Source organism: Sciurus carolinensis, assembly GCF_902686445.1.
Source record: "Sciurus carolinensis chromosome 14 unlocalized genomic scaffold, mSciCar1.2 SUPER_4_x, whole genome shotgun sequence".
Lineage (NCBI taxonomy): Eukaryota > Metazoa > Chordata > Mammalia > Rodentia > Sciuridae > Sciurus > Sciurus carolinensis.
In genome coordinates, this window is record NW_025920103.1 from 386,020 (window position 1) to 407,944 (window position 21,925).

A 21,925-nucleotide genomic window follows, 5' to 3' on the forward strand; every position below is an offset into this window, starting at 1 on the left:
GCTCAAGATGATCAAGGCTGGCAGCATAGATAGCAACCTGGTGGTGCACTATGACTGGCTGAGAAAATTGCTCCCAGAGAAGAAGTTGCAGCACTGAGTGAGTGTGGGTGGGTGTGGGTGCTGGGGAGTTGGGGTGGGCAGGTAGTAGGTGGGGCTGGGTAGGCAGTAGGTACGGATGGGGTGACTTCTCTACAAACTCAACCCATTTGAAAGTTTATGTTGAGAGTTTCAGAGGAAAAGTGTGGATTTCCAGGACTGGGGGCTATGGTTACCACAGAAGTTCATGCTGAGGATCAAGCAGGGACCATCCTTCACCCCTGACAGCCTTAAGCTGTCCTCTGTGTCTGTCAGCTGGTAATTTCACCATTGTTGCTCAGTGGACTCAGGGGGTGTGTTACATTTTGTATGATTTCAGCATGAGTCTCTGAGAACTCATCCCAGCTGTTGTCAACAGTTCATGTTCTCCATGATAACTGGTGTCCTGTTCCATAAATGTACCAATCTCATGCCTTGACCATTTGTCCACTCATCTTAGTTCAGAAATCCTTTGGTTAAGGACACTGAACACCTTCTATGTGATTGTATTCTCTTAGATCATGTTCCCTCAAGTCTTTTGCCATTTTCTTCAAGGTTTGTTTATTTTGTTTTATGTTGAGTTTTTAAAAAATGTTAGTTGCAGATGGACACAATATCTTTATTAATTTATTTCTATGAGGTGCTGAGGATCAAACCCAGTGCCTCACACATACAAGGCAAGCACTCTATCACTGAGATACAACTCCAGCCCATTATGTTGAACTTTAATAATACCTTACACACTCAAGATAGTAGTCCTTTGCTCAAAGTGTGGTTTTAATTTTCTTTTTCTTTTTTTGTTTTTGGTGGAGGTTACTGGGGAGCACTTCATAAATGATCTGTATCCCCAGTACTTTTTATTTTTTATGTTTAAAATGGGGTCTCTAATTTGTTGAGACTGGCCTTGAGTTGAGGTTGAGGGGTGATCCTCCTGTTTCTGCCTCCCTAGTTTTTGAGATGTCAGGCATGACCACCCCACCAAGCTTGCATTTTCACTCAGTCTGATACATGTCTTTTTATTCACTGAGCCAGGACTTTCACTGAGCAGAAGTTTATCAGTTTATTAATCTTTCCTTTTCTACATGCATTTTTAAATTTTTTTAAATTTTTAAATTTTTTTTACACAAGAGAAAACAATTTTTTATTACACAAAAATGATAATTATTTTAAAAATAACTATTTAAAATAAAGAAAGTAAAAGCCTCATCTCTGTGAGAATTGTGGTATCATAGGATGGCTGATACTTTTCTTTTTCATGAGCTGTTCTCTTTTCCATCTTTTCTCAGTTAGTTTTTTGTTTTCTGTCCGCACATTTAGGCTTAAAAACTTTAATTTGGCAACCTAATCCCCAAGTGAAGATGATCTGTGTATTCTCCATTTTCATTCTGCTTAAAGGTGTCAACCTGATCCCTGAAAGGTCCTCCCTTTTCACCACCATGTTTCCATGGAGTAAATTCTGTGCTGATGCAGTGTACCTGAATAAAAGCAGATGTGCGTTTTGCAGGGTTCCACAGAAATTCAACTGCGTTTAACTGACTTGGATTTGTCCTTGTGTCAATTATTCCCACAGACATTGGAATATCTAAATCAAGAAATCTGTCTCCTGTGCGATTCCATTTCCAACCTTCCAGTTGCTGATGCTCTGTATATTGTAGCCATCTGTGATGGAATAAAACCCTTATGATGCTCTTTACCAATTTTCCACTGATCTCAGGCATATCTCCCATTTTCCGATTATCCAACATCCGAATTTCATAAGACTGACCTTGGTTTTAGTGAGTGAGTGTTCCATCATGCAGTTTTACTGCTGATGATGTGGCAGCACACATCACATACCGAAATGTGGTTGTTTCGGTTTCACCATCCAATGGAAGACTGGGATCTTCCTGCTAGAAAATGGGCAATGCCAACACATCACTCGTGCTGTAGGCACCGGCGCTCAGCTCCTGCCCGATGCCTGAGAGGCTGGCATCGAAGTTGTGCACCAGCCCAGACTCTGTCACCTCGTCCATCTTGAGTACCCAGGCCACCTTCCAGCCTCGCTGCCGCCCCACGCAGCGTGGCCTTCGAGTCTGGGGCGAAGGGGCCCGAGTTCCGCCGGCGCGTCCTGGGACAGGGCGAGGGTGAAGACTTTGGCGGCGCTGCGAATGGTCACCAGCGGCACCCTGGGAGGCGGCCGAGGCCCAGCTGGCAGGGCACAGCAAGCCAGCAAGCAGTTGCAGAGGGAGTGACCCCACCGCCTGCAGCGCCTTCCTCCCGCGGACATAGGTCCCGCTCCTCAAGCCGCTGCCACCACCGCCTGCGGCAGCGCTCAGGATACAGCCGCCGCCGCCCGCAATGCCCAGGGGCCCCGGGTCGTTTCCCCGCTGGACTGCGCAGGCACGGGAGCGCAGCCTGCTCCGACGACAGGCACGCCCGTCACCCTCTCCCGGGCCTAGACCCCCGGGCCCTTAGCCGGCCCACCCAGGGTCTAGCGCCCCTTGGCCCCAGCCAAACCTGCTGATGCCGCTCCACTGGCCCTGACGCTGGCTTCAGTAGGGATCCGGCCTCTACATGCATTTTTTAAAAATATTTGGTTGCAGATGGACATGATGCCTTTATTTTATTTATTTTTTTATGTGATGCTGAGAATTGAACCCAGTGTCTCACATGGGCTATGCAAATGCTCTACCACTGAGCCACAATCCCAGCCTCTAAATTGCACTTTTTTGGGCAAATCTGGGAATGATTTCATTAACCCTATGTCCCAAAGATTTCTTCATTTAGTTTAGTTTTGTTTTCCTAAATGTTGTGGTTGGATCCAGAATGTCCCTCAAAGCTCAGGTGTAAGTGTAGCAGTGTTCAGAAGTAAAAAAACTGAATTAGAAAGACTCTAACCTCATCAGTGGTTTCACCCATGTAGTAGATTAATAATATGAGTGGAGCAATGTAGGTTATAACTCAGTGGTAGAGCACCTGCCTGGCATGTGTAAGGACTTGGGTTCCATACACAGTATTGGAAAAATATAAAAATTAAAATAATTACTTCAATGGACTTACTGTGAGATGCTGAGAATGACAAGCAGATGGGAGTGGTCTGGAGGAAATGGGTTCCAGGGTGTGGGTTTGCACACTGTAAGACCCTTACTGTGTGTCTCTCTTTCCCTACTTTCTGCTATCCAAGAGCTGAGCTTCTTTCTCATTTCATGCCCATCCACCATGCAGTATATGGATGACCATGCACAGATTCCATAAATCTGAATAAACCTCTGCTCCTCTGAGTTGCTCTTGTCAAGTATTTTGGTCACAGTAATGAGAAGCTGACCAAGACCCTATGCATCCTAGAGTGTTGAGTTTTCTTTCAGGTCCACAGTTCATTTTAATTTTTGTAAAATTTTGAGACTTACCTCATTTCCTTTTTGCCAGTGGATGATACCTGCTTTCCCTGCACCATTGCTGACCAGTCACCCTTGTTTCACTGAATTATTCTCTTGGCTTTGTGCAAAGCTAGCTGACACAATTCTCTGGGTTTCTTCCTGGTGCTCAGTTCCAGTCTCTTGTCCCTGTGTCTCTCCCTCTGTCAGTCATCACAGGTGATCTTTATTACTGGGGTCATGTGTGATGAACTATCTCCTCCAGCTTATTCTTTGCTCTCAATGTATTTTAACTGTTATCTTTCTTCTGCCTTTCAATACAAATTTGACAGTAATATCATGTGTGTCTAAAATGCCTTGTGATTTTTTTGTGTGGGGCTACCAAGGATTGTCAGGGGCACTCAACAACTGAGCCACATCCCCAGTTCTATTTTGTATTTTATCTAGAGACAGGGTCTCACTCAGTTGCTTAGTACATCACTTGCTGAGGCTGGCTATGAACACATAATCCTCCTGCCTCAACCTCCCAAGCCACTGGGATTACAGGTATGAGTGACTGTGCATAGATCTTGATGTGATTTTTTTAAAAATATTTTTTATTTGTTGATGGACCTTTATTTAATTTATTTATATGCAGTGCTGAGAATAAAACCCAGTGCTTTACACATGCTAGGCAAGAACCCCACCACTGAGCTGCAACCCCAGTCCCTCTTGATGTGATTTTCTTTGCAGTGTATGTCCTAGTCCTGAACTTTTTCCATCAGATAGTTCTTTGGCTTTTGCTTCAATCATCGAATAAGGGTTAAGAGACTCAAGGAGAGGAGAGCAATCATATTAACATACACTTATCTTTGCTGGGTGCTTTCTTCCTAATGATGTTTCCTAGATACTCCTCTCAACATTCCTTTCTGGATAGAGACTTCCTCTGGCTCTTCCACAGGGTAGGTTGCTGGAAAGTACTCTGTTTGCCTATACTGGAAAATGTCCCCTTTACCTCTTCATTCTGAGGGGGCTTGCCACTGGATGGAGGATCGTGGGAGCCCTGATCTTTTTGCACCTGAAAAATTTGTTACTTTCTTCTGTCCTTAATCTTTGTAATAAAAACTTCATTGTCATTCAGAGGACTGATAGTGTAGAAACTTTTGCTGTCAAGAGGAGTAAAAATTAGGGATCATAGCTGGAGAGGACCATTACATCAAGTCAAGCATCTGTTTTTTTCCACGATAGAAGAGATTTGGTGCCATGAGCAGTCTGCAGGTTCCACACTCCCAGCCTTAACTTTGTGACCCATGAGAATCTTTGAAATACCTGGCATGATGGCCACAATATCATCCCAGAAATGCAGAAGGTTGAGGCAGAAGGATCACAAACTCCAGGCCCATGTATGTGACTTAGTGAGAACTCATCTCAAAATAAAATTTAGGAGAAAAATATTTGAAATAATGAGTGAATCTCTTACCTCTTCTTACTCCTTCTGGTGGGATTCAGTCCTGGAGGAAATGCTGGTTCATCCTGAGGAGCAGTCAGGAAGGTGGTGACCCAGGTGTCCTGGAATACTACAAGCATCATCAGCCCGACAAGCCTATGTGGATCATCAACTTTTATCTCTGTGAGCAGGTACACACAAACGTGACCTTTCACAAGAAGAGGCTGCCAGGTGGATTCATTTTCAATGTCAAGACCAGTGAGTGCACATTTTATCTGGTAGTGAGAATGAAGGAGTACATGCATAAGTGGGTGCAGAGCATCTGTCACGTCTGTGGCTTCCAGCAGGAGGTAGAGAGCACAGGTACACAGACACCAGCATTCTCTGGGGGCTGAGATGGACCTTGTGTTCCCTTTGTAGGGAAAGCAGGTGCCAGTCAATGCAAGATGTCAGGAGGACTGGCCCTCACTATGCTCAAATTGGAAACCAAGAAAAAAAGGTCATGATGAAGCAAAAGGTGTTTTGTGACATCCTCAGGCCCTAGGACCCCACCTCCATCTGCCATTGTGTCACCTTCTCCCTCCGTTAGCACACATGGTGACTGTCTGCCATCCTCAGGCCCTTGGTCCTGTGATTATTGTTGATGTAAAATACAAGACTCCTCCACAAACACCTGGGAGAAGACAGGCCAGGAGGGAGTAGGAATTTGTTTGGGTTTTCATGGCAGGATTCTTTTTGTAGTGGTCAGCCAATTTGGACTCAGTGATGACATTTGTACATCTGTATGAATGTACTAAAAAAAACAGAATTTTGCACTTTGAAATGGTACATTTATGGCATGTGAATTATAAAGAAGTTCCCTAGGTTTTTCATGACCAACCAGATTTAGGTGCCAGTGGTGTGGGTTTGTGCCCTGTGCTGTTGCACAGGCACAGAGGTGCTGCATTCACACCAGTACTTCGTCCTGCAGTCCTGAGGTACTGTAAGTTTTGAGCAGAGGGCAACTTGTGTACTCAGGTGGGCCTTGGGTGAAGTGCTGCTGCACAGCTCTGATTTTTTTCTTTCTGGGGAAAGGTTAATGAGCCCATTTCCTCTTGCTTTTCATGAAGAGCAGCTCAGCTTTTCAAAGTTATTTCAAATTGCCTTATGTGATCTCTCTGGTCGTTGGAAAGCTCCTTGGTTCTCCAAGCACTTCTTCCACCCTGTTGTAGCTGATGAGGCTGCAGATATGTTCAGGTGACTCCAGGGCACAGGTCGTTCAACCTGGTGTATGGATAGGCATCAAGCTACACAATTATTGGGAGTTTGTTACCAGGCCAGGGACACTGGCTTGGGCAGTAAGGGCTGAGTGTGGGGAGGTTTTAAAGTGATCAGGAAGACTGTTAGCAGAACACTCAAGTAGTTGGTTAGTTATTTTGTCTTCTATAGAATGTGTTCCCTTGGACCATTGACTTCGTGTTCATGAGGGGATGTTTTCTTAGTTGTGTGGATATTAAGTTACTATATGGAGGACATTAGTTTCATGAGAGAGAACTTTGAGATCTTTCTGAACAGGGCAGGTGGCTTTCTTCTCAGAAGGGAATTTAGTGTGTTTCAAGTTAGCAGCTTTTTAAAAAAGTGCAGTGGCTACAAAACCCTCCACGAGAGTCAGAACTTAAGTCATTAGTCAAGGTTTCCACCTGAACTGGGATTTGTGAGTTAGCAAGGAGTAAGAATCTGAACGCTGGTAATGAAAAAGCCTGTTGCATTAGTTGCTCTTACAATTGTTTCTGTTTTTCTAGGAAACAGCATTTCTTCCCTGTCTAACATTGAAACTTTGCAGAACTGAATATCTTTCTGCTGACCTGGGTTGAGTTTGCACAGGCACTCAGCTTTCATTGCCTAACTCCCTGAGGCAACACCTTTCGGTTACTTGGCCTATGGAGAAATGTCCCACTCCTTTGCTCAGGATCTCTCCTGTTGTAGGTGAGGAGGTGCCTGCACTCACACCAGCCCTCCAGAGCCACAGAAGGATGTGACAGCAGCTCTGTCTTGAGGTTCTCACTGAAAGCAGAGACCTAGTATAAATCCCACCAATAAGCAACTACTAAAGCAAGCCAATACTGACCCCAGGTTGCACAGGTGAGTGACATTGGGATTCCTTCTCATCCAGGTCTGATTTTGCATTCTGATGGCTAGACTTTTGGTCCCTGAACTTTGCAAGAGTCAGACCTGGGTGCATTTGCCCCTTTGAACTGGAAGGTCCTGCTGACCTCTTCCACCTGGTTCTACCCTGGCCCTCATTCCTCACTGACCCATATGGTTCAGTGTTCTTGGGTGAACCTGCCCAAATCAACATCATCTCCCAGATGAAGTGAACAGGTCTTTGAGGAGGAATCTGATTTCTTCTGTTAAATGGATCAAATGATTTCTACTCTCACCCAGTGCTTCATGGGTGCATTATGGACACTTTGGAGAGCTAAAGTTTGTATTCATGAAAGGTGGTTCTGTGGAGATGGAGACCCTGCATCCCTCAAACCCATGAGACCCTACTGTGGGGCTCACAGAGGGAGTCCCTGCATCCCTAAGTCTGAAGAGATACATCCTGCAGGGTTCCCAGCAGACATGCCCTGTAATCTTTCATTTATTTAAGGAATGCATAGGGACCAACCAAAAACACTTGTGTCTTGTTTCAACTGGATGTTTTGTGGTAGACGTAATCTTTTTTCTCTACAAAAGTTGACTTTTCTTTTTTTTTTTTGATATGGGTTCTCCAATTTTAACCCAGGCTGGCCTAAGCTGGGCTCCATCCTTCAACCCACTTGTCTCAAGTGCTTCTCTTTTTAAACCTTCTGATCACCCCTGGAATTTGCGTTCCTCTGTCACATTCCAATTCTTCATATAATCTATACAAAATACCCAGCATAAAGCCCGCAGGATTGAGAAAAGACTGGGAGGGACAAAGCTTGAAACTGTTTCAGGTTGCAGAAAACAACTTCCTGACAGACAAATCTTTCATAAAGGAATCCATGGATGATGCTCACAAAGGAGAAGCAGGTACCAGAAAAAAATATGAAGATTCTGTATCACATGGGTTTGTTTCTGAGGTTCATTTTTTGGAGGGAGCTTTGTTATCCCTGGGGTCTTGCAGGGGAAGGCAGGAGGAACTTTGGTCACATACACAGAAGGGCACATTTCATGACCTGTCTAATGAGGACTAGTCAGCAAAACTGTATTCAGGATGGGGGTCCTCCCTGCCCAAGGGCTGACCGCACACCACAGGGAGCAATACCTCCTGGGACTAGTCCAGAACAGTAAGAGATAGATGACAAGAGATCTTCCCTACTTGCATTGAGGACAGAGGGAGGAGGGGTGTGCAATTTGGGAAGCAGCCACTGGGCAACACCTTGATGCTTAATATCTGTCCTTCCTCTGATGACCCACTCCAGGAAGGGGCAACCTTCCCACCTGTCCTTACTTTTCAGCCACAGGCTCCCTGAGAAACACTTCCTCAACCTGTAAGTTGACCTGCTCCTCCAGAACTGAGATGAGCCTCTCACGTCAGCTTCACCTCCAAGAAAAAAGATGCTGCATCCTGCCACACTGCAGTCAGCCTGCACTGCTGACACATGGGTTTGTTCCTGGGGATTGTTTGTTGGAGGGAGCTTTGCTATCCCTGGGGTCTGTCAGAGGAAGACAGGAGGAACCCGGGTCACATACACATAAGAGCACATTCCAGGGCCCTGTGTGGAAAGAGGCACAGTCCAGCAGGTCCTTCAGAACACCACAGCAGCATCTCCACCTGTACCTCCACTTGGACTGAGATATGAAGCAGAGTGCAAGGTAGGGATGAGTGTGGCCGTGTACTCACCCTAGGTAGAGCTGTAAGATGAGACAAGTATGGTCATATAACCACACCAGGAAAGGGGCTATTATGTCCCTTTTTTAGAGCAGTAAGATGGTTACAAGCATGGTCTAGTAACCACAACATGCCAAGGCTCCTATGACCCTGCTTTAGAGGTGAAAGATGGGACAAGAATGGTCCCATGACCACAACAGGTCAGGGGCTCCTGTGTTCCTGCCTTCTAGTTGTAAAGATGGGAGTGAAGACCTCTCCTCATGTAAGCACACAGCAGAAGGTCTAATGTAACCTTCAGCATTCCTTAGTGGCAGACACAGCTGAACAAGAAGGCAGTGTGAGGGTGTGTGGACACTTGGTGGAGTGCAGATAAGGCTGACCACAGTGAACAAACTGGCACTGTGAAAGGCATATGGACACAAACAGGAGTGCAGAAAAGACTAATGGCAAGTAACTATTGTTAGGGGCAAATTGCACCATGCTGAGGTGCAGGGAAGACTGAGCCAAAGTGAGCAGCAGGCAGTGTGAGAGGCCTGTGGAGAGTTGTTGGGGTTGCAGAGAATAATGACCCTCAGTAAGCATGCAGGCAGTGTGAAAGGTGTGCTGGTTCTTGCTGGGACACAGGGAAGATGGACCATGCTGAGTAAGGAGGCAATGTGTGGGGCCTGTGGAAACTGGCTGAGGTGCAGGGAAAAGACTGACCCACAGGGAGCAGGCAGGCATTTTTAGTGGCCTGTGGAACCCTACTGAGGTATAGAGAAGACAGACCTGACTGAGCCAGAAGGCAGTTTTTGGAGCTTGTGGCAACCTGTTGGGGTGCAGGGAAGAGTGATGTGGCTGAAGAAGCAGGCAGTGTGATGACCATGCAGACATCTGCTGGTGTGCAGGGAACACTGTCACTGTGAGCAAGTACCCAGTGTGAGAGGTGTGAGGAAGTATGCAGGGTTGCAGGAAAGACTGACCCAGTCTAAGAAACAGGCACTGAGAGGGGCCTGTGGGAATCTGCTTGCATGTGGGGAAAGTGAGCAAGCAATTAGTGTGAAGGATATGTGGACACTTACTGAGGTGGAGTTAGGACTGACCCACAGTGAGCAATGAGGTAGTATTAGGGAAAACCTGCTGGAGTGCAGGGATGAATTACCCAGACAAGCAAGTGGGTAGTGTGAGTGACCAGTGGATATCAGCTGGTGTGCAAGGAAGAGTGATGCACACTGAGGAAGCAGGCAGTGTGAGAATCCTGGGGCAACCTGCTTGTGTGTAGGAAAGACTGACCCAGGGGACATGAAAGAAATGTGCAGGGGGTGCAGAAATTGTTGGGGTGGAGAAAAGGCTGACCACAATGAGCAAGAAGGCAGTTTGTGGAGCATGCAATCACCTGCTGGTTAACAGGAAATACTGACCCAGCTTATTAGGCAGGGCTTGTGGGGGGCCTGTGGACATCAGGAGTGTTGCAGGGAAGATTGACACAGTTGGGCAAGGAGGCAGTGTGAGTTGTCATTGTAAATCTTCTGACATGCAGGGAAGACTGAACCACCATGTGCAAGCATGAAAAATGTGCAGTGTAAGGATACCTGCTGGGTGAAAAGGAAGAGTAATCCAGCTGAACTAGTAGGGAGTGTTCTGCAAACAGAGAAACCTGTTGAGGGGAAGGAAGTTGTACCCAGAGTGAGCAAGCAGGCAGTGTGAGGGGTCTGGGGAAACCTGCTGTGGTGCAGGGAAGACTGACCCACAGTGAGCAGGATGGCAGTTTGATTGGTTTGGGGAATCTTGTAGGGTGCAGGGAAATCTGAACCCCGTCAGCTGCATGTGTGAGGGGTGTGTGGACACAGTTTGGGGTTCAGGCAAGACTGAATCAACTGAGAAAACCAGGCAGGGTAAAGGGCCTATGGCAACACACTGGTGTACAGGTGCCACTCACCAAACATGAATAAGTCAGTAGTGTGTGGGGTTTGGAGACACTGTTGGGGTGCAGCAAACATTAACCTAGGTGAGCAAGCAAGTAATGTTAGAAAAAGTAGAAACCAGCTGAGATGTAGGGAACATAGACCCACAGAGAGCAAGCAGAGAGTGTGTGGAGCCTGGGGCAGCCTCCTTGCATGTAGGGAAGACTGATCCAGCTGAACAAAAAGGCAAAGGGAGAGGCATGCAGATGCAATTTGGGGCTGAACACAGTGAGCAAGCTGGCACATTGGGTGGCATATGAACACCTACTTGGGTACAGGAAAGACTAACCCACAGTGTGCAAGCATTCATTGTTAGGGGCCCAATGCAACCTGCTGAGGTGCAGGGAAGACTGAACCAGAGTGAGCAAGCTGGCAAAGTGAGGGGCATGCAGATTCCTGCTGTGGTACAGGGAAGACTGACCCATCTGAGCAAGCAGCCAGTGTGAGGGGCCTGTGGATATGAACTGGGGTGCAGGAAGACTAACCGGCAGTGAGCAAGCAGGCAGTGTGAGGGGTGCACATCCATCTGCCAGAGATAAGTGAAGAAAGACTCCAATGAGCAAGGAGAAACTTTTATGGGTGTGGTTTAAATGGGTGACTTTGGGAGAGACTGACCCAGCTGAGCAAGTGGGCCATGTGAGTGACCTGTGGAAAACTGCTGGTGTGATTTGAAGGCTGACCCAAAGGGAACAAGCAGGCAGAGTTAGGGTCTGTGGGAAGCTGCTGGAGTTCAGGGAAAACTGACCCACAGGGACTAAGCAGGCAGTGTAATTGACTCACACAAACCCTACTGCGATGCACAGAAGACTGACACACATTGAGCAAGCAGGCAGTTTGTGGGGTATATGAACACCTTCATGAAATACTGACCGAGCTGTAAAAGCAGGCATTGTGAAGGTGTGGGGACATCTGGAGTGGTGCAGGGAAAAGTAACATTTGACCAAAGAAGCTGTGTATGTTTCCATTGGAAACCTGCTGGTGTGTAGGGAAAACTGACCAATGTGAGGAAGTAGGCAGTGTGAGGGGTCAGGAGAAACCTCCTGGGGTTTTAGGGATGACCCATCTGAACCATTAAGCAAGTTTTGGAGTTCATTGCAATGTCCTGGGGTGAAGGGAAGATGGATGCAGCTCAACCAGCAGGAAAGTGCTGAGGATACATGTTCAAGTGTAGGAAACTTCCCCACAGTTGTTAAGTAGGCAGTCTGATGGTAACACAAACATATCTTGGGTATAGGGAAGACAGAACACAGTGAGCATGCAGGAAAAATTAGGTTTTTGGGGAAAACGCTGCAGTGAAGAAAAGACTGACCCAACTGCCCAAGCAGGCAGTGTGAATGACTAGTGGGAATCAGCTGGTGGGCAAGGAACAAGTGACCCACAGTAAGTAAGCAGGCAGTGTGTGGAACCTGTGGCAACCTGGATGCATGCAGCGAATACAGACCTATCTGAAGGAGAATGCAGTGTCAGGGGCAGGCAGGTTTCTGCTGGAGTTCAGATAAGTCTGACCCATTTAAGCAAGTTGGCAGTGGGATGCATATGTGGAAACCAAAACTGATTGGCTCAAGGGAAGCCTGGGCCACAATGTGCAACCAGGCAGTGGGGTCAGGGTGCAGATTCCTCATGAGATGCAGGAAGCAAGATACAGCTGAGCAAGCAGGTAGTATGTGAAGTCTGTGGAAACCTGCAAGTGGCAGGGATCACTGACCCCCAGGGAGCAAGCTGGCAGTGTGAATGGTGTGTGGACATATTTGGTGTACAGGTAAGACAGACCCAGCTGAGCAAGCAGGCAGTGTTAAGATCCAGCAGCAACCTGCTGTGGTGCAGTGAATACAGACCCACAGCATGCAAGCTGGAAGTGTGCAAGGAATGGGGAAACCTGGTAGAGTTGGAGGAAGAATGACCAAATCAATAAGGCATAGTCAAGAGGTGGCATACACCTGTTGGCATTAAGAGAAGAAAGTATGAGGATAAGTAAGCAGGCAGGTGTTGGGGGGTATCCCAACACCTTCTGGCATCCAGGAAAGACTGAACCTGCTGTGTGGGGGGTTTGAAAAACTTCTGGGTAGAGTAGAAGACTGACCCAGAATGACTTAGCAGGCATTTTAACAGACTGGTGGAACCCTAATTGGCTGAAGGGAAGATTCACCTGGCTGAGCAAGCAGGCAGTTTTTGGAGCTTGCAGCAACCTCCTGAGGTGTGGGGCACTGATGTAGCTGATCAAGCTGCAGTGAGATGGCCTTGCAGACAACTGCTGAAGTGCCAGAATGACTGACACAATGAGCAAGCATGCAGTTTGAGGGGCATGGGGAAACATGCAGGGGTGCAGGAAATGCTGACCTTGGTGAACAAACAGGCACTGAGCAGGACCTGGGTGAATCTGTTCAGGTGTTTGGAAAGGGACCACTAACAAGCTAGCAATTAGTGTGAGGAGTGCGGGGACACCTGCTGGGGTGGAGTGGAAACTGACCCAGTGAGTAAGGAGGCAGTATTAGGGGCATGGGAAAACCTGCTAGAGTGCAGGGATGACTGACTCAATTGAGCAAGTAGGCAGTGTGAGGGCACTGAAGAAACCTGCTGGGGTACATGGAAGACTGCCCCACCATGAGTAAGTTGGATATGTTAAGGGTGTGCGGACACCTTTTGGGGTTCAGGAAAGACTGACCCAGATGAGCAAGCAGGAAGTTTCAAGGGTTGTGGCAATCTGCTTGGTTGCAGGAACCACTCAGCCACATTAAGTTTCAGTTTGTGGGTTTGCAGACACTTCTAGGGTACAGGGAAGAATAATTCCAGTGAGCAAGCAGAAAGTGTCAGGGGTCTGTGGGAAGCTGCTGGGGTTTCAGGGAAGACTGAAGCACAAGGGGATATCAGGCAGTGTGAAGGGTATCAAGATTCCTGCTGTAGTTTATGGAAGAATGACCCAACTGAGCAACTTCACAGTGTGAGGGTCCTGTGGAAACATGCTGGGGTGCACCAAGCCTGGCTCACAGTGAGCAAGTAGGCAGTGTGATAGATGTGCTGAAACCTATTTAGGTGCTGAGAAAGCAGGCAGTGGGAGGGGTTGCAGATTTCTGCTGGGGTACAGGGAAGGCTAACCAAGCTGAGCAAACATGCAGTGTTGGGTCCTGTGGACCCAACTACTCAATTTGGGGAGCAGGGAAAGCTCGCCCACAGTGAGCAAATACGTAGCATGATCAACCTGGGAAACCTGCTGAAGTGCAGGGACAACTGACCAATCTGTGCAAGCAGGCAATGTTAGGGGGCTGAGAAAATCCACTGTGGTTCAAGGAATAATAATGCACAGTGAGAAACCAATAATGTTAATGGGATTGTGGAAAGTGTCGTGTATATGAAAACTGAACCAACTGAGCAAGCTCTGGAAAACTGTGAGAGACAGGGAAAACTGAAACCTGAGAGCAAGCTGCCAGTGTTAGCGGTATGCAGAAACCAGTGGAGAAGAGGCAATACTGATGCAATTGAGAAAGCAGACAGTGTGGGGATCTGTAGAAATCTGCTGGGAAGGCACTGAAGACTGACACATGGTGAGTTGTCAGGCATCGTGAAGGGCCTGTATACAACTGCTGGGGTGTAGGGAAGACTGAACAACTGTGAGTAGTCAGGCAGTGTGAGTGACCTGTGTTCACCTGCTGGGGTCCAGGGAAGACTGACCAACACTGAGTACTCAGGAACCATAAGGGGACCTATGTATACCTGATGGGCTGCAAGGAAGAAAGACCCACAGTGAGTAGTCAGGCAGTATGAGGGGCTGGTGTAGACCTGCTGGAGTGCATGAAGACTGACCCACAGTAGTCAGGAACCAAGCGGGCCCTTTTTACCTGCTGGGGTGCAGGGAAGATTGACAAAAAGTAAGTCAGGCAGCATGAGGGGCCTGTGTACACCTGCTGGGGTGCAGGGAAGATTGACCCACAATGAGTAGTCAGGCAGTTTGAGGGGTCTGAGTACACCTGCTGTGTGAGGGGAACACTGACACAGAGTGGGTAGTCAGGCAGGGTGGGGATGTAGGTCAGTGGTAGAGCACTTGCCTAGCATGTGTGAGGCCCAGTCCTGCAAAGCAAACAAAAGAAAAGACAAAACAATACAAAAATCACCATTATTGCATGATGGGGATATTTTATTCTAACATGAGATCTAGATTAATATGGAAAACACACAATTCAAAAAATTTACTGCTCTGAGTAGGGCATACTCATTAATATAGTGACTTCCAGCCTGTGAGCATGGGGACTGAGTGAGGGAGTCTATTTGCCATTATCACTAACAGGATGTGGGTATGGAGATATGGTGGGGGTCACCTCACAATAGAACTTTTCCCCTGAGTTGTTATATATATATATAATTTATATATATTATATTTATATATATCATTTATATATATTTATATATATATTTGTATATATATATTTATATATATATATCACAATTTTTCTAAGTCAAATTAATGTTAATTATTTTGAAAACCTGGGCATCTTATATGAGAACTTAAACTGTTTACAAATATCAATTCCTGAATGGATTTCATCAATGCTTAATATGTGGTCTTAGAGCTTAATCAGATATCTATCAGTTGTTAGCTACAGCAGAAAGATTTATTCACATTACCTTTAAAATATCACTATGCTTCTCCAGTTCTCTTGTGAATCAGCATAAACAAATTTTGCAGAGTTATCTATCAAATGTAAGAATAATTTTTTATTGCCATGATTAGGAATCCTATTTTCTGGAAGACACACATTCCTATGATTAAGTTGTGATTATATGCAAAATGACCAGTAATATAAAGCAACATTACAGCTAATCTATCAACTACAAAAAATGTCCAATTTTAGTACTATTCAATATGGTATGAGTAGAAGAATATAGCTTTGAAGAAAATGGTGTCTTGTTGAACAAATATTTAAAGGGTAAGCAGTGGTATTTTTGAAAAAGAAACATGTCAGTTTCCATACATTCCAAACCCTTTTTTCTTGAAGTGCATTGACCTGAATTTAGGAAGCATTCATAATCTGGAGTAGCTGCAATTGCAGGATGTATATGTGCATAAATTTACCACACTGAAATGAGATGTTTTTGTTTTGTTTTGTGTCAGGGGTTCCTTACTGCTGAGCCTTAACCTCAGCACTTTTGATTTTTCCTCAATTTTGAGACAGGGTCTCGCTAAGTTGCTTAGGCCCACAAAGTTGCTGAGGTTGACCTCAAATTTTCAAATCCTCTATACTTATAGAGTCCTTGTAATTATGGTCATGTGCCATTGTGCCTGGCAAAAAGAAGCTTTTCAATGATTATTACACTAAAATATCTTCTATACTAAACTTAGTTACTTATAGATATTAAAATTTCAAAATATTCCACCTAAACCCATGTTTTCTTCCCCCTACATGGATGGATATTGAGCCCAGGCCTTTAACCACACTAGGCAAGTGCTCTATGGCTGAGCTACATCCCCAGCCCCCAACATAAATTTTCCATGTATTACTATCTACACTGTAGATCTTTCCTAAAATACAGATCCAAGAACTATTTATCATTGGGAAGTTCCTTATTCACAGCTTTAACTATACTTTTAGTTAACAATATATTTATTTTGCTTACTATATTCAAATCAGTGTTGGTGTTATTTTAGTTATTGCTCATTTAATTTGGCTATGAATAAAAAATGTGTTAAAAATATAAAGTATTTACAATCACCAAAGTCATTTTCTCTAAAATAATTTGTGTAAACCAGATGTGCTACTCATTTCTTAACATTTTATTTTTCATGTTACATTAAAGTAGGTTTGGCCTGAGGACACCTCTACACTTGAGTCTGTCAACTAGGTTAGTACTCATGCTATCTGAAAGCCTAGCGCAGAGGACACTCCCATACATCAGAGTTTCGACAATGGCAGTGCTATGCCATCAATCGTGAAGTCCCAGGTGTGGGACTCTGTGGCCTGGGAAGAAGTTTAGAGACTCACTACTCCTGTTATGCAATGCTGCCCTGCCACATTGGAGGCCTGAGTTCTTTGAAGCTCTTGAAATCCTGGGGCTGTCAAGTTAAGTAGAGCATTTTGTTTCTATTCTCTTTCCTCAGTTAAGTAAACTCTGCTAAATTTAACATGTCTAAAGGGGTTTCCTTTAACTGTTAAGAATGGGATAGAACCTAACACTCCATTAACTATCATGAAATTATGAATCTGTGATATTCAATGTTTAAACCTATTCATATCTTGAATAAATCTAAAATAAGTTGGTGTTTCTCATTAATGTTTGTGAAGCATAGTGTCTTTTGAGATATTTCTTGTAAAACTTATTAGAACAAAAATTAGAATACAAATATAATTGTTGGAATACATGCATACATACATAAAATATAAATTTCAGAGAAATAAAATTTTCATGATGATCCAACCCAAATTATACCTCAGAAGTAAATCATATTGTTGGTTGTTATCAATCTATGCATCCATCCATCCATTTATCCCAGGACAAGAACAAGAACATCATATTAAAAAGTTTGCATACTTAAGAAAACATAAGAGTAACTGGGCACAGTGGCACACAACTATAATCCTAACTACTTAGGAGGGTAAGGCTGGATGATTGAAAGTTTGATGCCAGCCTGGGAAACTTACCAAGATCCTGTCCCAATTTTTTTTAAGGACTGGGAATGTAACACAGTGGTGGAGCACTTGCCTAGCATGCTTAAGGCCCTGGGTCCAGACCCCAATAAGACACACGTGTGTGCACATGCACACAACATGGGAGAACAAAAGAAAAAAAATCAAATTCCTAAACATGCATAAAATAACATCTTCAACATAGATAAAGAAAAATACCTAGAATTAAGTGGAATGAGACAAATCCATAAGTAGTTGTTGATTTCAGCACTCTTATCAGAACTAAGAACTCTTGATAAAACATGTAGGTATAAAATCAGGAAAGATCTAAAAGGCAAATGAGACAGTCAAATGACTTGACCCAATAATAATTTTAGAATGCTCCATACAATAGTAGGATGCACATTCTTCAAGTGGAAACAGTACCTTTGCCAAAGTATACTGTATTCTGGGCCATATCACATATCTATATAAATCTAAAGGACCTGAAGTCCTACAAAGTATATTCACTGATTCACAGTGCATTTAGGTAGAAATAACAAAGATATCTGAAAAAATTCTAAGTATTTGAAAATCAAATAAAACAATTCTAATTAATGTGGGTCAAAGACTCATGAGAAACAGAAAATATTATGAACTGCAGGAATCTGAAAAACATTTTGAAACTTGTAAGGTGCAGATGAAGAAGTAATTAGAGGGGAAAATTATAGCATTACACCCATGTTAAAATGGAAGAACATTCTAAAATCGAACACCTAGTCTTTCCCTTAAAAGTTAACATGCCTCACACAGTGATGCATGCCTATAATCCCAGCCACTCTGGAGGCTGAGGTAGGAGGATTGAAAATTCAAGGCCAGTCTTGGAAACTTAAGCAGACTATATCTAAAAGGGCCTGGGCAGGTAGCTTTGTAGTGAAGTGTCTCTTGGTTCAATCTCCAGTACAAAAGAACAAAAATGAACAGACAAAAAACAAACAACAACAAATATAACACAAGAATGAAATCACTTTCCTATTTAACAGCAATGAACAATTGGAATCTGAAATTAAAATCACAAATTCATTTATATTCTCACCAGAAAGAAAGAGAAAAGGAGAGAAAAACATTTAGGCAGAAATCTAAAGAACAATATGTACAAAATCTGAATGAGGAAAGTGGTAATAAAACTCTGATGAAGAAAATCAAAGGTTATTTAAATAAATGTTGAAATACCCTAGGTTCTCAGATATGAGAACAAAATATTGTTACAATGTCAATTTTCTACAACTTGATGTACAGATTCAATGTAATCTCAATTAAAATCTAACGAATTATTTTGTGGATACTACAAACTGATTCTAAGTTTATATGGGAGCAGGGGGTGTCCTTGGTGGAGTTCTTAGAACATACTGCTTCCTGTGTTTAATCCCTAGCACCACAAAACCAAAACCAAGTGCATATGAAAGGATAAGTCAGAGATGCTAACAATACTGAAGAAGAGCAGAGGGAGAAATTAAACTACCTAATTTTAAGACTAACTGTGAAGCTATAGCAATCAAGACAGCATTGTATTACTGTATGAATAGACATATGGACCAGTGGAACAGAATACAGAGCTCAGAAATAGCCCATACATACACAGTCAACTGAACTTTGCCAAATGAGCAAAGATAAGCCAATGGAGGAATTATCTGATTTTTTAATGGTACTGGAACAATTAGGCATTCATATGCAGAAAAATAAGAATCTGCACTGTCTTTTTACAAAAATTAACTCAAAACAGGTCATAGGCTAAATGTAAAATGCAAAACTAGAAAACTTCTTGAATAGGAGAAAATGCAGGTGACCTTTGGTTTGGCAATAAATTTCTAGAAGTAACACTAAAACAGGATCTTGAGTGAGAGAAATTATGGAAAGGTACAAACTAAACAATTCACATATTTAAAAAAGAAAAAAGTCAGCTAGGGTCGTGGCTCAGTGGTAGAGCACTTGCCTAGCATGTGTGAGGCCCTGGGTTCAATGCTCAGCACCATATAAAAAGATAAAATAAAGGTATTGTGTCCACCTATAGTTAAAATAAACTATTATTTAAAAAAATAAAAAAGTGATAAGTTGGACTTTATAAAAATTCAAAGGAAATAAAAATTAAATTTTCATTTTGCTCCATGCAAGACACTATTATGAGAATGAAAAGACAAGTCACATAATGAAAGCAAATATCTGCAAAACATAGTGGTAATGATCTGAAAAGAAAAAGTGGCAGGAAGTAGGAAAAGACATTTTCAAAACACAAAAGTATACAAAAGAATTAGGATCCAGAATGTACAAAGAATTTCTACATGTCAATAAGACAAAAAAAATCAAATGAAGAAGTGAGAAAACTAACAAAAGAAACTAACAAAAAATTCCTAGGAAAGAAAACATAAAGAGCCAGTACATTTATGAAAAATACCCAGGCTCATTTATCATAATAATATGCAATTGAAAGAATAATGTCCTGTATAGAGCAGCAAAGAATGTTGTCAACAATAAAGAGCAATAAGAATTTTCACATGCTCTGGTACTATAAATCATTGTGGTTTCTTCAGGAAACAATTTGACACTTCCTGTATGTGAGGACATTCATATTCTATCACCTAGAAATTCTAATCCTAGATGGATTCTCTCATCAGTATGCAAAAGACACACCTAAGAATGCTCAATAAAGCACTGTTTATTATAGCAAAAAATTGAAAATGATCTTAATGCTTATTAAGAGTATAGGTGTATACATTGTGTTCTAGTCACAAAATCTAATACTATAAAATGGTTAAAAATTGATAGAGATTCCCATTACATGATAAATTTAAAATATTAATAAACTGAGAAGAATAAGTTTCAGAAGAATTAAAATATGACATGTTTCTGTAAAGTAAGAAATGTGTGAAATGATCCTGATACCCTGCCTGAGTCAGGTTTGCAGCCAAGAGTGGAGATGAGGATGTCACTGGGGACATGGCTACTTCACTTACATTGGTGCTTCTCTACTCCTCAAGGGGAGCAGGGGCCATGTTCCAATTTGTGGTAGTGTATATTTTCATATATCCATTGTTTAATAAATTGTTTGAAGCAATGGCCTTCAATGTATATATTGAATATTAGCTTGACTAAGAAACCTATAAAAGTGCTTCCAACAGCTTCTAAAAAGTACATTCATGCATTAATTGCCAGGCTTTCTTCTTCTAGCAAGGGAATGAGCTTGTGTAAGACCTTCTGTTAGCACAAGGGTGACTGTAGAAAGGAAAGGACTTGAAAGCTTGGGGGACAGGGGCCTAATGGTGACCAGGGAGGGATACATTGGAACACCAACCATGCTATTTAAAACTGCACTTCACTTAATCCACAGAAGAGGGCAATCTGGAACCAGCCACCTCAGCCCCAGGGGCTGAGTCACCTGTGAATGATGGTCAGGAAAATTCACACTCTGTCAGGAGCAGAAATAAACCTAACACACAGGACACAGAATCTACATCAAACATTTTCAGCTAATGAAAGCTTATGGAAAAAGTTATAAAGTGTAAGAAAATACCCCAATATGAATTTAATTAAATCAAACAAAATGAAAAAAAAATTGCAACTTGGGATTTTAAAATTCTAATCCTTTGGTTTTTTGAGATTGGCTTATCTCACTTAGCATGATATTCTCCAATTTCGTCCATTTGCTTGCAAATGCCATAATTTTATCATTCTTTATGGCTGAGTAATATTCCATTGTATATATATGCCACAATTTCTTTATCCATTCATCAACTGAAGGGCATCTAGGTTGGTTCCACAATCTGGCTATGGTGAATTGAGCAGCAATGAACATTGATGTGGCTGTATCTCTGTAGTATGCTGATTTTAAGTCCTTTGGGTATAGGCCAAGGAGTGGGATAGCTGGGTCAAATGGTAGTTCCATTCCATGTTTTTTAAGGAATCTCCATACTGCCTTCCAGAGTGGTTGCACTAATTTGCAACCCCACCAGCAATGTATGAGTGTACCTTTTTCCCCACATCCTCGCCAACACCTGTTGTTGCTTGTGTTCTTGATAATCGCCATTCTGATTGGGGTGAGATGGAATCTTAGGGTGGTTTTGATTTGCATTTCTTTTATTACTAGAGATGTTGAACATTTTTCCATATGTTTGTTGATTGTTTGTAGGTCTTCTTCTGTGAATAGACAATTGCCCAAAGATGTGACATAATTTCGGAAAGAAACTGAATATAAAGACAAAACTTTTTCCAAAATGACAAAAAAAAATAGTTTCCTGGAACCTAGAGATGCAAAATATTTAAGTGGACAGAAAGGGCAGGAACAAAAGAAATAGAAACAAAGGAATAAAACTAAAACTCAGAAACATGAATAACATCGGATTTTATATAAAGGTTCCTCTGCTAATTTCATTAAAACATTTTTGTTAACTCTTGGATCAATGACAATAACAACAAAACCAGAAAATGAATTATAGTATTTTTAAAAGTGATTTTTAAAATCACTATATGTTAGAATTTACAAGATAAAATTAAAATAGTAATGAGGAAAAGTCACAACTTTAAGAAGTTATGCAATAGAGGAAAATAAGTGAACTAAATGGCTCAATTCATAAAGAAAAATCCATGAAATAATGTAGAATAAAGTAATAAAAAGTATGTTTATGCATTATTAAGAAAACAGG

General features: G+C 42.9%; 1 pseudogene; it reads right to left on the bottom strand.

Moving 5' to 3' along the window:
- Positions 1–1,255: 1,255 nt before the first annotated feature.
- On the bottom strand, positions 1,256–4,997 carry LOC124973071 (upstream-binding protein 1-like; annotated as a pseudogene).
- Positions 4,998–21,925: the final 16,928 nt, after the last annotated feature.